The sequence below is a fragment of the Trichosurus vulpecula genome, chromosome 6, assembly GCF_011100635.1.
Source record: "Trichosurus vulpecula isolate mTriVul1 chromosome 6, mTriVul1.pri, whole genome shotgun sequence".
In the NCBI taxonomy this organism is placed as follows: Eukaryota; Metazoa; Chordata; class Mammalia; order Diprotodontia; family Phalangeridae; genus Trichosurus; species Trichosurus vulpecula.
In genome coordinates, this window is record NC_050578.1 from 175,569,107 (window position 1) to 175,583,201 (window position 14,095).

Genomic DNA, 14,095 nt, shown 5'->3' on the forward strand with positions numbered 1-14,095 from the left:
AGACCTTACTAACCACAAACTGATGGAAGCTGACCTAGTACTTGCTCCAAGACCCAGAAACTGCTGGAGGCTGACCAGCCAAAGACTATTTTGTGAATACCCAAGTCTCTCCTCTGGAGATTACCAAGCTTTCTCTAGGGACTTTCTGTTGTTACGCAGAACAATTTACCTACCAAAACAGTGTCAGTGATCCAACAGCCTACTACCTGAAGCTGGGCCCATCCAAGAATCGTATACCATTCTCTCTTCCCTAACATTCAATACGAAACCCAAAGCCAATCTGGTCCTTGGGCATGCCAGCATTTCTGTTGTGTGGCACCCTGAGCTATACCTCCCCTGCCTCTGAGTGAAGATCATAATTTTTGCTATGTCGACTGCCTTCTTTTTAATTCAGGTTGACAAGATAGACTCAATTGAGTTCATGGCAATGGCTTTCTCACATAATCAATCCTATATTCTCATATTCCTTCTGGTGGACTGAACTCACTTTTAGTAGAGTGAGGGTACCTATTTGTAATGGTAAGAAGGGTGGGAATTTTTTTTTCTTCTTTAGAATGCTGAGATAATCAAGTACCTTTGATGATGCTTTCAGATGCAAGCAAAGTGAACATTTTGTTGTCTTTGTTTTGGAAGTGCTTCTCTGCACTAAGGAATCTTTGATTGAATTGGGAATCTTTGATGACCTGTTTATCTCTAGTGAAGGCCTAGTTTAGATGAGCTTGAGTTGCAAGATTGTGAGGCCCCTTGAACCTAAGACTTGTAGGTTGGCGGTTTGCCTTTGCGGGCTACACTCATTGAAAGAGTGTCGGTGAGGATACTCTGTGTAAGCTGTTGAAGCAGCTCCCTGGTTTGAAAATCCAAGCGTTGGTGCTTCTCTGGTAACTATGTATTGTGATTTGGTTAAACTGAAATGTTGATCTGTTTATATTGTCTCTGTTTGTTAATTCTATTTGTATTTGCTTTGAAGTTTAGGGTGCTGACTTTTCCCCCTGAACTAAGTGCATGGTATTTGTATGTTTAATTAAAGTAAGATTGTTATCCCCTTAAAGTTGCTTTCCTTAGAAAAGCAGATCAAAGAATCTGTGCTGGCAGCTCTTCTGTGTGTTGCCATTGTTGGCCTTTCACCCCCACAGCGCTGCTAGCAACATTGTTGTTACACTATTTTGCTCTATGGTTAAGAAATTTCTCTAATTGAGAATCTGGATTCTAGTAAAGCATTCTACTTCAGTAAAATCCATGAAGTGTGACTCAGCAATATGAGAACAGGAAATTCACTGGGGCAAGTTATTTGGAAAGGGGCAGGTGTAATTATTCATTGGTTGAAGAGTCATCATAGTCATATCAGCTCTGCCAATGGTTTGGGAGGCTTCATATGGGAATCCACTAGGACTAGTTCATTTGGAAAAGAAAATTCTGGCTAATCAGGGCTGGGAACCTAAGAAGGATCTTGAATTTTAAGTTTGTGGTCAAAGCTCCTTGAGAAAAGGAAATTCAGATAGATGCCAGCCTGGGGCAATAGCCTACAGGATTCACCTACTCTAGCAATAAGTGGGGCAGACCAGTAGCTAACTACAGGTGGTGAGCAAATATGCTCAGGGCCAAATCAGCCAGGAGCAGAGCATAGATAAAAGGCTTTGGGAAGGGGAGAACACTAGCTTCCTGAGCTTGAGCTTTAAAATTTAAAAGAGGGCAAAGTCAGTGATTACATGCTTCTTGCTGTCAGTGGCACAGCTTCTAGTCACTGCCAGGAAAGACACCCAGGTGTGAAAGACACTCAGACCCACAGCAGTTTCTAATCACCCTGGCAAGTGCCATGACTAAGGCCATGCCCTCCTATCAGCTATAGTCAGCAGAGTCAGATACATACATCTTGACCAGTCCATGAAGTCAAGGGCAAAAGGATCAGGGGAAACTGGGAAGCAGTCTTGCAAACAGTTTAAGACATTTATGTCTCATCTCTAATTCTCCTCCAGGGAAGTAATTATCCTGAGGTTTTATCAATTACTGTTAGGGATTTAGTTGAATTGTATGAATGGTTAATTCGATCAGTCTTTGCCTTCCTTCCCAGTTTCTTCTGCTTTACCTTTTTTCCATGGTCAAAAAGAGTTTTCTGAGATTTTGTGGGCTTTTATAGATTTCTCTCTGAGTCAGAGTTTCAGTGACCCTTTATTTAAATCTCTGAGGAACAGAAACTCACATACAGAATGGAGTGTGGTGGTCTGTTTCTCTCCATGGATAGCCAGATTTAAAGGGATGGTATGTACTAATGAAAAGTTACCAGAGTCTAGCCTAAACAATCTGTTGTTGGAAAGCTCTATCTATCTAGGGAAAATGTCTCTGGAAGAACCATATGACTTGAAGCATTTTGGGTGTCATCTTAAAAGTTTGAGAAAGGTTTTGTTGTTTTTATTAATTTTTCATTTTTTTTCTCTTCTAAGCAGTCAGTGGATCAAGATTGAATTTCTCCAAACTTTTGGCCATAGAATCTGGATTTATTTGGGAGCTAACAACAGGTGACATTTTCATAGAGCTTTAAGGCTCAGATATATTTTGCATACATTTTTTCCCTTCATTCTCACGGCCATCTTACAGCCATTCAACAAAACCTATGTTGAACCTGAAGGTGAGACTTCCCTAACTTCATCAAGGGTCAGAGATCGCGTTTGAAACAATGTCTCTCCTGCTATCTGCCCTATTTTTTTTTAAAAAGGGGGGATGTGTGGCCTAGAAAATAGGACTCTCACGTATGTACTTAAGGAAACAAATTCTGGGAATGCTAAACAAAAGAAATTGCCAAAATGAATTGACTGGCAAAAACAACAGGGTGTGAATGAACATCATGCTGACAGCATTGACTCTGTTTACTCCAATAAGATGAAGAAGAAAGTAAATTAGCCAGGCAAGTTAAGAGCTCAGAAAGAGCAAAGCTTTATTTTCCATTATTTTGTACATAGATGAAGTATTAATTATTAAAAGATTTGTAGCATGAAATGTCTCATTGAATTGTTATGATAACTTTCTTTAATGTCTTCTGCTTTGTGGTATCAATTTGAATTTTAATGAAAACAGTCAACACAACAAAATGAAGGTCTAATCGGGGCGAGGGAGTTACAGCTTAGGGTGCCACCACCCATCGAGTGCTGGGGTACCTAAAGAGCAGACTGGGAATAGGATTTATATAGCTTACTAAGGCAGAAAGAATGACTAGGCTGTAGGTGGGAGGAGTTAGGCATCTCACAGTTTTACTAGGTAAGTGGTTTTATATGACAAGCTAAAGTCTATAAAGAAAGCCTGCGAATCTAGGGAGGGGAGAGTTTGGAAGATCTACAAAATTATGGAAAGCTGGAATTAACTAAATCCGATCAGCCCCAGGCAATTCATTGGCCTGGGAATGGAGACCAGGTCAGCTTCAGTCAGTTCTTAGTAAGTTGAGTCCTCAGTAATGAACTCTTTGAGGGGGAGGACACAAACGTATTGTTTCCAAAGGTGAGGGCTTGGGAAAACTGAGAGGTAAAGCCCTTAAATGAGAAGTGGTGACCATAGGAAGTTTTTGTTGGGAGAGGTTGGGGTATCACTAGATTCAGCCCTAGGGTGGCTGGTAGAAAGAGGGTAGTTCTAGGGTAACAGACTACTAATAAAACATTCTAAAAACAGGTGAGAGAGCAAAAGAGAGACAGACAGACAGACAGATGTGTCAACCTCTGAGAGTTTGGTCTAAGAAAGACAAATTGATTAGGTTGTGTCCATCCATGTTTTTATTCTCTCAAAGTGGGAAGTCATGCATTGCATGGGAGCTAACACTTTGGAACTGAAAACTTCCTTTGGGGTTGGGGTGCATGATTTATATTCCTACTATTCCTCCTAGTGCATCAATAATTTTTGTGACTATGACTGTTCTCTTGGTTATGTACAGAAAAGAAGATAACAAAGGCAGGGTCAAAATATGAGAGAAAGAAAGATGAACTCAGTCTCTTCTAGATCTATATTCTATGATCTTTCATTCTATATTTATTATTTGTGACAAAATAGTTAATATAATTAAAGAAAATTAATACCGATTGCAATATGGACTGCCACAACCTCTTTGTCATCCTGACAATGCCAAAATTCCAGTAATGTTCTTATTTTCCTACCCTTAAGATAGTAAGATGAAGTTGAGCTGAGCATCACCCTAAGATGCCTCCCTGGAATCTTCAAGTCCCCACCTCAGAATCTTTCCTGGTAAACAAGATCAGCTCAAGTCAGGTTGCCCTCTTGGCATTTTAACCTCCTTCAATTGGGATTCATGGCATAAAAAACAAAACAGTCAGAATGAAGTGTCTTTCCTTGCCTGGATAGCCAAGAGCCACTGGGGTCTCATGATCATGTCTTTATTATCTCATAATGCCTCCTCTCCCTCACCTCCTAAAAATACAAAGATTTTTTTATTTGCCTCTTTGGTTGGGAAATCCACTGGACATCCACCAAGGTGGCAGGCCTGCCACCATGTTGTCTAAATGAAATACACTTTACTCCTCCACTCATGGCTTTGATTTATTTCAGGACCTAACATTTCTTTTGATCTGCCCTTCTAGATGTTTGGGTATTGGAGAAGTTAATTGCTAAATAGAAGTTTTGTGAGCAGGTAAAAAATTAAGAGAGAAGGGAAAGAACTTTTTATGGCATTATCGAAGTGTTTCTTTTTTTTTAAAGTTGAGTATCTTTTTTTCTTTTTTTTATTAATTTATTTGAAACAAATACTAAAACTGAAATACACATTACGAAAAGAAAAAGAAACATTATAAACTTAAATACAAAATAAGAAAAGAAAAAAAAAGCATCACCATGTGCACAGTAGAGCATGAGAGGATCCAAAATATACAGTGAGAAATTTCCATTTCAAGAAAGTCCATATTATAAATACTATACTTTGTTTTAAGAGCTGTACATCTTTTACTTCCTTGTAAGATTTCTTTTTTACTCTACTGTGCGCTTATACACAAAGATATATACATATGTATGTATGTATATATATATATATATATATATACACATATATACACATATATACACACACACATGCCCAAGTCTACTTAGATATCTATAATCATACTCATATACATATATACATATATATATATATATATGCATTCATATACATCTATGTAAGACCATATTATATTAATTTGTCCACTGTTTCTCTGTGGGTGGATAACGACTTCCTTCATAGGTCCAAGTCTTTCCATATTTTTCTAAGTCTACCGCTCATTGTTTCCTAGACCACAGCAATATTCCAACTTATACTATCTAATTATTTTGGTCTAAAACAATATTGATTAATATGGCTGACATATCGTGTAGTTTCCCTATTTTTCTCTTTCGATTAAATCTATTTGAGTTTTAACTTTGTATGAGATCATGATTACTACCCTGCTTTTTTTTTTCTCTCTGCAGCACAGCTGATATTCCTTATCATCAGAGGTTCCCTCAAGCTTCAGCAGCTCAGACACTGACTTCAGTACACAGTAAGCGAAAGTTCCTGGGGCTGGGGCTGAGGCTACCTCCAGATCCAGCTAGCCCCAGTGTTTGCCATTTGCTCTTTCAGTAGAACTGGCCTAGAAGTGTTTATAGGAACAAACCTAGATCCTGGGATTTTTCTTCATTTTTCTTCTGATCTTCCCCAATTGTCCCAGGAAGACCTTTGTTCTACCCCAACTCTTGTTTATTTTTACCACTCTAGGTTCACCCTGAGGTACTATTTTATGTGTGTTTGTAGGGGAAATCTGGAGAGCTTGGAATTTTCTGATCTACTCTGCCATCTTTCCAGAATCCTCTCTGAAAAGTTTCTCATTTGATGAATTAGCCCCAATGTGTCTGAATCATCCCCAAGTAACAATTTATAAAGGAAAGTTCAATTCAACCTTTAATTAAGTACAATGAACTTTTATAAAGAGCATGTGTGAGGCACCTTTGGAGGCTCTGGAGGTACCAAGAAAGGAGAACATGGATGAGAACCTGAAATAACTTGCATCCTAATGTAGGTAGCAATACTTACACAGATAATGAAATGAAAATATTTTCCAGAGTAAAGAACACTAATACTTAGCGGATTAGCAAAGAAGATTATACTTAACTTCAGTATTGAAATAATCCTAAGCATTCTAAGAGGTAGAGGTTTGATAAGATTGTATTCCAGGTGTAACATATATGGCATCCACTGCTGTTGGCCAGATATGTTTCTATCCTTCCATCAGGAATCTATACTACTCTTGGGGTGATGACATTGAGAGGTGTCTACTATCTGCCATTGGATCAAGCTTCCACTGATTTTGTTTTCCCAATTTTAGGGAGTCTCCAGAGTTCTAGTTCAATCTGATTGTGGAAGTCAGACTAATTTTTACAAGGGGATAGTTACTTCAAAAGTATAGCACAAACAAACATACAAACATTGTAACAGTGTCACAACTGCCGCAATGCAAAGATGTCACCTAAGTCTCTGGAAGAGGATGGGGCTTATGGTTACAACTTAATTCAGTTCGCACATGACAGAGTTACATCAAGTTATAAATCTAAAATCCCCTGGGCTTGAACCCCAACATCATGGCTTCTCAGAGTTGCCCTGAGGATCTGGTTGCAGTATTTGATCTTGAATCCTCCTTCCAAGGTCTCCATGCCTTGAAAACTAGGGTCTGCAGACTACACCCCTAGCACCTATAAGTGAAAAGAATAAACAAAGCCTCAAGCCTATATTTCTCAGGGCTCATGAAGCTTTTGCCTAGCATTCTTTCAGGAACAAGTTGAATATGACTTTGAAGGATTCACCATATTTAAGGGATCAGCTCCCAAGATATTATTATAAATAATCTTTTCTACACAAATTAATTGAACTCAAGGCAAAAACCAATTTTTTAAATCTCTATCTCTATATGCCTATTTACACATCAGAACTGTAGATATTCAGTGAGTTTCAGGTGGACTTCTGAGGTTCCTGAGTAAAGAAAACCATTTTTTCCTAGATTATTAAAATACAGTATTCTTCAATGATAAATCAGAATCCATTTCTAGTAGAAATAGCATGATGTAAAGGAAAGATCCCTCGATTAGCATTGGCAAGTATAATGAGACCTGTTTCTAGTTCTGAACCTCACACTAACTTAAGGTGATCATTTAAACCCTCTAGATGTTAGGTTCCTCATCTGTATAGAGGGGGTTGGATGCAATGAACACAAAGTTCCCCACAACTCACTAGGATGATGAATTGACATTTATGAGTGGTGTTCCTCTGTTAAAACCAAACAAAAACAAAACTCCCAAATTGAGCAATAACTTTTAGTAATATGGTAAGATAAGTGTGTCTTATTCCTCAAAAATACTCTACAGTATAGGAAAAGTCCTGTAAGAAAAAAGAGGAAGAAAGAAATTTCCATTCCAATGCTACAGGTTCTCAATTCTATGAGCCTAGCTAAACAATTCTCAATGATTCTTTTTCACATTCAATTTGCTGCACCTTCCAACTGTGATTCCTCATTTTTCCTTTCCAGATATCAGATCATAATTTACACAATCGATATGCTGGCTAGCAGCAAAGTGGGTATCTATCCTGTGCCCTCAGCACAATTATTTTCCTGCCACTAACAGGAGCGGAAGTTTAAGATCAAATGAATAGCAGTCAGATGTGTGGGCCTGCCTCGCTATTCTCAAAACAGCAGTTTGTAGGAGTGTGTGAAGTTCGCATCACTTCTCCTGCTGCAACCGGTCAGGTATTTTAATTTTAAAAGATGTAAATTATAGGCTTAGGGAAGTAGAAGCATTGTGGCGACACTGGTGGAAAATATTTTAAAATGATTTACTGACTGTTCAAAAACGTAGTTACTGAGTTTTTAAATGACTGCCAGTTGAACATTTGGAGTGCAAGTAAGAAAGTCAATGAAGGAGGAGGTGTGGTTTTTTGTTGTTGAGCTTTAAAAAAATGCTGAGCTGAGTATGTGATTTTGTGAGTTCTTGACAATGAAAGACATGTGAACTTAGTATATGCATCACTAATTTTCATTGCTCCCTGCTGGTAAATTTGGTGACTGCTTACCTCAATGTTTGCTATTCAATTTTCATGTAATTTGCATATAAGCATTTTCTAAGTTCGACATTTTACATGTGTTTACGGTATTATTTTATTTTAACTAACAAAATAAATTAATAGCCACCATCCTGTTCCTGTTCACCAAGAAGGCCTATTAGAAGGTGTATTACATATGACACATGTATCCTTGTGGGTAGGCATACAAACCTTTGAGGGTAAAATTTGGATCTTGTCACCTTTCTATAGCAGGTAACTGTATCCTTTCTAATCCTACATCTTATGGTTTTTATATATAAAAATATTATTCTGATTAGTCCACATGCTTTAATCTACTATCAAAGGAGTCTGTGACATAAAAATGGTTAAGAACCACTGTTTTAGAGCAGGCCTGCATGACACATGACCCACAGGCCATTTGCAGCCTGGCAAATGATTTCAGGGGGCCTGTGAAAAATGTAGGGTTGCCACTGCACACTCTCCTGTTTGTTACATGACCTACAACCATTGTCAGTTTGTCTCTAGTCTAACCTATTTGTGGCCCAAAGAAGCCTACCCTATTTTAATTTTGGACCCTACCTACTGCCAAGTTGTGCACATCTGTTTTTGAGAGGAAATTACCTTCTATCTGTGAATCCTATTTTTTTCTTTCAGTGAATTCCAGCTCAACATGTAGGGTATGTGGATTATTGTGGAGTTACCCAGCTAGGGGCCCTCAGCCCCCACTCTAACAATACCTTTATCTTACATACAGATCCTACATTTTATGAACTGGAGTCTCAAGGTTTCGTCATAATTGGATCACTCTATTGTAAATAGACAGTATAAATGGATATTGCACGATGTTGACTATTGATAGAAGAACAAAACAAAAAATTCATAATAGGACAATATGTAATAAAACATTTACTGAGGACTATACACCTGCTACTTTCCTAGATCTTGGAAGTACTCAGATGTTAGGGCAAGAGCTGATTCTAGCTCCCTGTAAATTCAAATTCTATGTTGGGAAAAAAATCAAGTATTCTTCAGTCATATAACATTTAACAAAAGGAAATTTACTTATCTCTACTATAGCAATAATATTTAAAAAAAAAGATACAACATCCTTTATCTTCTATAGACATGACATTCCAAGCCTTTATATGAAAATGGCTGTGTTTAGTAGGGCAGGATGTGATGACTCCTGCGGTCTTCAGACATACCTATGGCAGAGTCTCCTCTCCCAATGGAGGGGAGGTGTACCTTTTATCAATTGAAGTGACCAGAAAGCCCCATCACCACCACCCAGGACAATAGGCCTCTATGTCAAGGCAGGCAAAGGTCAAGTCTTTTCCCACCCTAGGTCAATTAAGTACTGCCTGTGTTTCCTCTTCTTAAACCTATGTGGCAGGGTAACCCTGGTAAATATCAGTCCTATCACAGCAGATGATGCATAAACTGTTTTGAACTCAGGAATTCCAATTAAGCTGCTCATTTTTTAAAACCTCATAGTTCAAAGCAATTAGTGTATAGTTGTATGCATAGTAACCATTGACTTATGCTTCCTTTAGTTAACTCAGTGAGAAGTATGAATAAATACCATAAATGGCGCTTTCTGTCATGTACCTGACATATATGTATTTATTAAATGCTTGTCTCCTTCCTGCTTCCATTCAGTTGCCAAGGTTTTATCTTCATAACATCTCTTATATTTGACCCCTGACCTACTCTCTCACTACCACACTCCTGGTGTAGGCCTTCCTCACCTCAACAACAATAACCTGCTAGTTGACCTCCTTGCCACAGGTGTCTCACTTCTCCCCTAAATTCATCATTCAGATGTCAAAGAGATCTTCCCAAAGGGCATGTTTAACCACCCCCTACTTAATAAACTCTGGTAGTTCCTTGGCACCTTCAGGATCGAATATAATCTTCCATTTGATGTTCAAAGCCCATTATAACCTTTCACACCTTTCTATCTTCTTCATTCTTGCTCTCTCCCCTGCCAAACTCTGTGATCCAGTAATACTTGTCTCATTGCTGTTCCTCTAAAAAGACATTACATCGCCCAACTCCACATATTTTTACTGGCTGTCCCCTATACCTGTAATACTTCTTGTCTCTACCTCCTGATATTCTTGCCTTCTTTCAAGCTTCTTTCAACCTGTCCTCTATTGAATATTTCTAGTTTACACTACATGTAGCTTTTTGTACATAGTTGCTTGTATAGTGCCTTTGTAATTAGACTGTGAAATTGTAAGGACATGTGATTTTTAGGGGGCCAGACTATCCTGCCAGCTATGTCAATTATAAGGCCAAATATAAGGCAGCTAATCTGCTCTGCCCCAATATGCCAATTTTAGGGATGCAGACCCTCTCAGACAATACTGAAATACTGAAGAGAGGGACCCATGTCAGCTGGGTTATTAAAAGTCTTTTTTTAGATGGCGGCTGGTAAGCAGGGACTAGTGTGAGCTCCGTACGGAGTCCCTCCAAAAACCTATAAAAAATGGCTCTGAACCAATTCTAGAATGGCAGAACCCACAGAACAGCACAGGGAAGCAGGGCTTCAGCCCAGGACAGCCTGGATGGTCTCTGGGTGAGGTCTATCCCACACGGAGCTGGGAGCTGGGAGCTGGGAGCTGGAATGGAGTGGAGCAGAACCCAGCCTGAACAGCGTGGACCATCCAGACCAGAAGCCAGGCGCCCTGAATCAGTGAGCTGCGGCAGTTACCAGACTCCTTAACCCACAAACAATAAAGACTGAGGAGAAGGTTAGTGGGAAAAAGCTGCGGGAGTAGAAGGAGTTTGAGGTTTGGCTTCCAGCCCCGGTGGCAGCGGAGGTGGGGCAGCTACGGCTGTTGCTGCTTCCGGCTCCACGGCCCAACTGGTGTGAGGAATTAAGTGGTGGATCAGAGCAGGAGTGAAGAGCCTGCTGAAGATCTAAGCCCAGTCTGGGTTGGGGGTTGGGGAAGGAGCAGTGCTGGTGTGGCAGAGCTGGCACCTCCCCCCCAAACATGGAACATAGAACTCTCTAGTCTACAAGCAGTCATACCCCACTGAAAAACTCAAAGGTCAAGTTAGTTGGCTGGGAATATGGCCAGGCAGCGAAAACACACCAAGATTCAGCCTCAGACTTTGCATTCTTTCTTTGCTGACAAAGAAGACCAAAACATACAGCCTAAAGAAGTCAATAAAGTGCAAGAGACTACACCAAAAGCCTCCAAGAAAATCATGAACTGGTCACAGGCCATGGAAGAGCTCAAAAAGGATTTGGAAAAGCAAGTTAGAGAAGTAGAGGAAAAATTGGGAAGAGAAATGAGAAGGATGCGAGAAAACCATGAAAAACAACTCAATGACTTGCTAAAGGAGACCCAAAAAAATACTGAAAAATACACTGAAGAAAACAACACCTTAAAAAACAGACTAACTCAAATGGCAAAAGAGCTCCAAAAAGCCAATGAGGAGAAGAATGCCTTGCAAGGCAGAATTAGCCAAATGGAAAAGGAGGTCCAAAAGACCACTGAAGAAAATACTACTTCAAAAATTAGATTGGAGCAAGTGGAAGCTAGTGATTTTATGAGAAATCAAGATATTCTAAAACAGAACCAATGGAATGAAAAAATGGAAGATAATGTGAAATATCTCCTTGGAAAAACCACTGACCTGGAAAATAGATCCAGGAGAGATAATTTAAAAATTATTGGACTACCTGAAAGCCATGATCAAAAAAAGAGCCTAGATATCATCTTTCAAGAAATTATCAAGGAGAACTGCCCTGATATTCTAGAGCACAGGGCAAAATAGAAATTGAAAGAATCCATCGATCGCCTCCTCAAATAGATCCCAAAAAGAAATCTCCTAGGAATATTGTTGCCAAATTCCAGAGCTCCCAGATCAAGGAGAAAATACTACAAGCAGCCAGAAGGAAATAATTGGAGTATTGTGGAAACCCAATCAGAATAACCTAAGATCTGGCAGCCTCTACATTAAGAGATCAAAGGGCTTGGAATACGATATTCCAGAGGTCAATGGAGCTAGGATTAAAACCCAGAATCACCTACACAGCAAAACTGAGTATCATGCTCCAAGGCAAAATATGGATTTTCAATAAAATAGAAGACTTTCAAGCTTTCTCAGTGAAAAGACCAGAACTGAATAGAAAATTTGACTTTCAAACACAAGAATCAAGAGAAGCATGAAAAGGTAATCAAGAAAAAGAACAAGAAAAAGAAATTGCAAGGGACTTACTAAAGGTGAACTGTTTTGTTGACATTCCTACATGGAAAGATGATGTGTATGATTCATGAGACATCAGTATTAGGGTAGCTGAAGGGAATATGCATGCATATATGTTTATGTATATATATGGGTGAATGTGTATGTATGTATATATCTATATATATCTATATCTATATATCTATATCTATATCTATATATATATATATATATATATATATAGAGAGAGAGAGAGAGAGAGAGAGAGGGAGAGAGAGAGAGGGAGAGAGCAGACACAGGGTGAGTTGAAGATGAAGGGAAGATATCTAAAAGAAATAAAATCAAATTAAGGGGTGAGAGAGGAACATACTGAGAGAGAGAGACAAGGAGAGATAGAATGGGATGGATTATCTCCCATAAAGGTGGCAAGAGGAAGCAGTTCTGTGGGAGGAGGGGAGAGGGTGGATGAGGGGGGAATGAGTGAACATTGCTCTCATCAGATTTGGCCTAAGGAGGGAATACCATACATACCCAATTGGGAATCTTACCCCACAGGAAAGAAGAGGGAAGATGATAAAAAAAATGGGGGGGATGATGGAGGGGAGGGCAGATGGGGGTGGAGATAGTCAAAAATAAACACTTTTGAAAGGGGACAGGGTCAAGGGAGAAAATTCAATACAAGGGGATAGGTCAGGAAGGAGCAAAATATAGTTAGTCTTTCACAACATGAGTATTGTGGAAGGGTTATACATAATGATACACATGTGGCCTATGTTGAATTGCTTGACTTCTTAGGGAGGGTGGGTGGGAAGGGAAGAGGGAAGAGAATTTGTAACTCAAAGTTTTAAAAATAGATGTTCAAAAACAAACAAAAATGTTTTTGCATGTAACAAGAAAATAAGATACACAGGCAATGGGGCATAAAACTTTATCTTGCCCTACAAGAAAGGAAGGGAAAAGGGGATGGGAGGGGAGTGGGGTGACAGAGGGGAGCACTGACTGGGGACCCGGGCAACCAGAATCTACGCCATCTTGGAGTGGGGGGCGGGTAGAAATGGGGAGAAAATTTGTAATCCAAACTCTTGTGAAAATCAATGCTGAAAACTAAATATGTTAAATAAATTTAAAAAATTAAAATAAAAAATTAAAGATAAAAAAGTCTTTTTTTAAGGGTTAATTGGGTTTTTTAAGGGAGTTTATCCATTATACCCAGTCCTTGGCAGCAGGAGAAAAGAATGGTATAATGGATCCTCACAGCAACCTCAGGCCATATATTGTATAGAAATAGAACAATGATATAGTGCCAGGGATGGCCCAAAGTTACATGCAAGTTTTCCCATAACATAGTTGGAGCTTCTTTTGCTCTTAACATTTAGTCAGGGTAGTTTACGTTCTCTACAGAGTCATAGATCACATTCCTATTCTACCTGCCACTATACTGAGCTCCTTGAAAGCAAGGATTTTCTTAAGCCTTTTTTGGAATCCTCAGAGTTTAGCACAATGTCCACATAGGAAGCACTAAGTGCATACTTATCAACTGACTGATAAAGATAATTGCTTATCATACAAATAAAACATAATAAGGATGTTAGGGAGCTACAAAGTTAATTATTGTAAAAGATCTAGTAGGAAAACTCAATAATGATTGAGAGAAGACTGCTGGGGAGGACCAGGGAAAAACCACATGGAGAAAATGATATTAGCTTTCAAAGTGTATAGGAGAATCAGTAAACAAAAAGATGTTGAGGGGGGAGGTCTTCTCATCATAAAAGAGAGCACAATGAAAGACATGCAAGAGGGGAGAATGTAGGACATTTGTGATGGTTACCTATTAATTTTGTT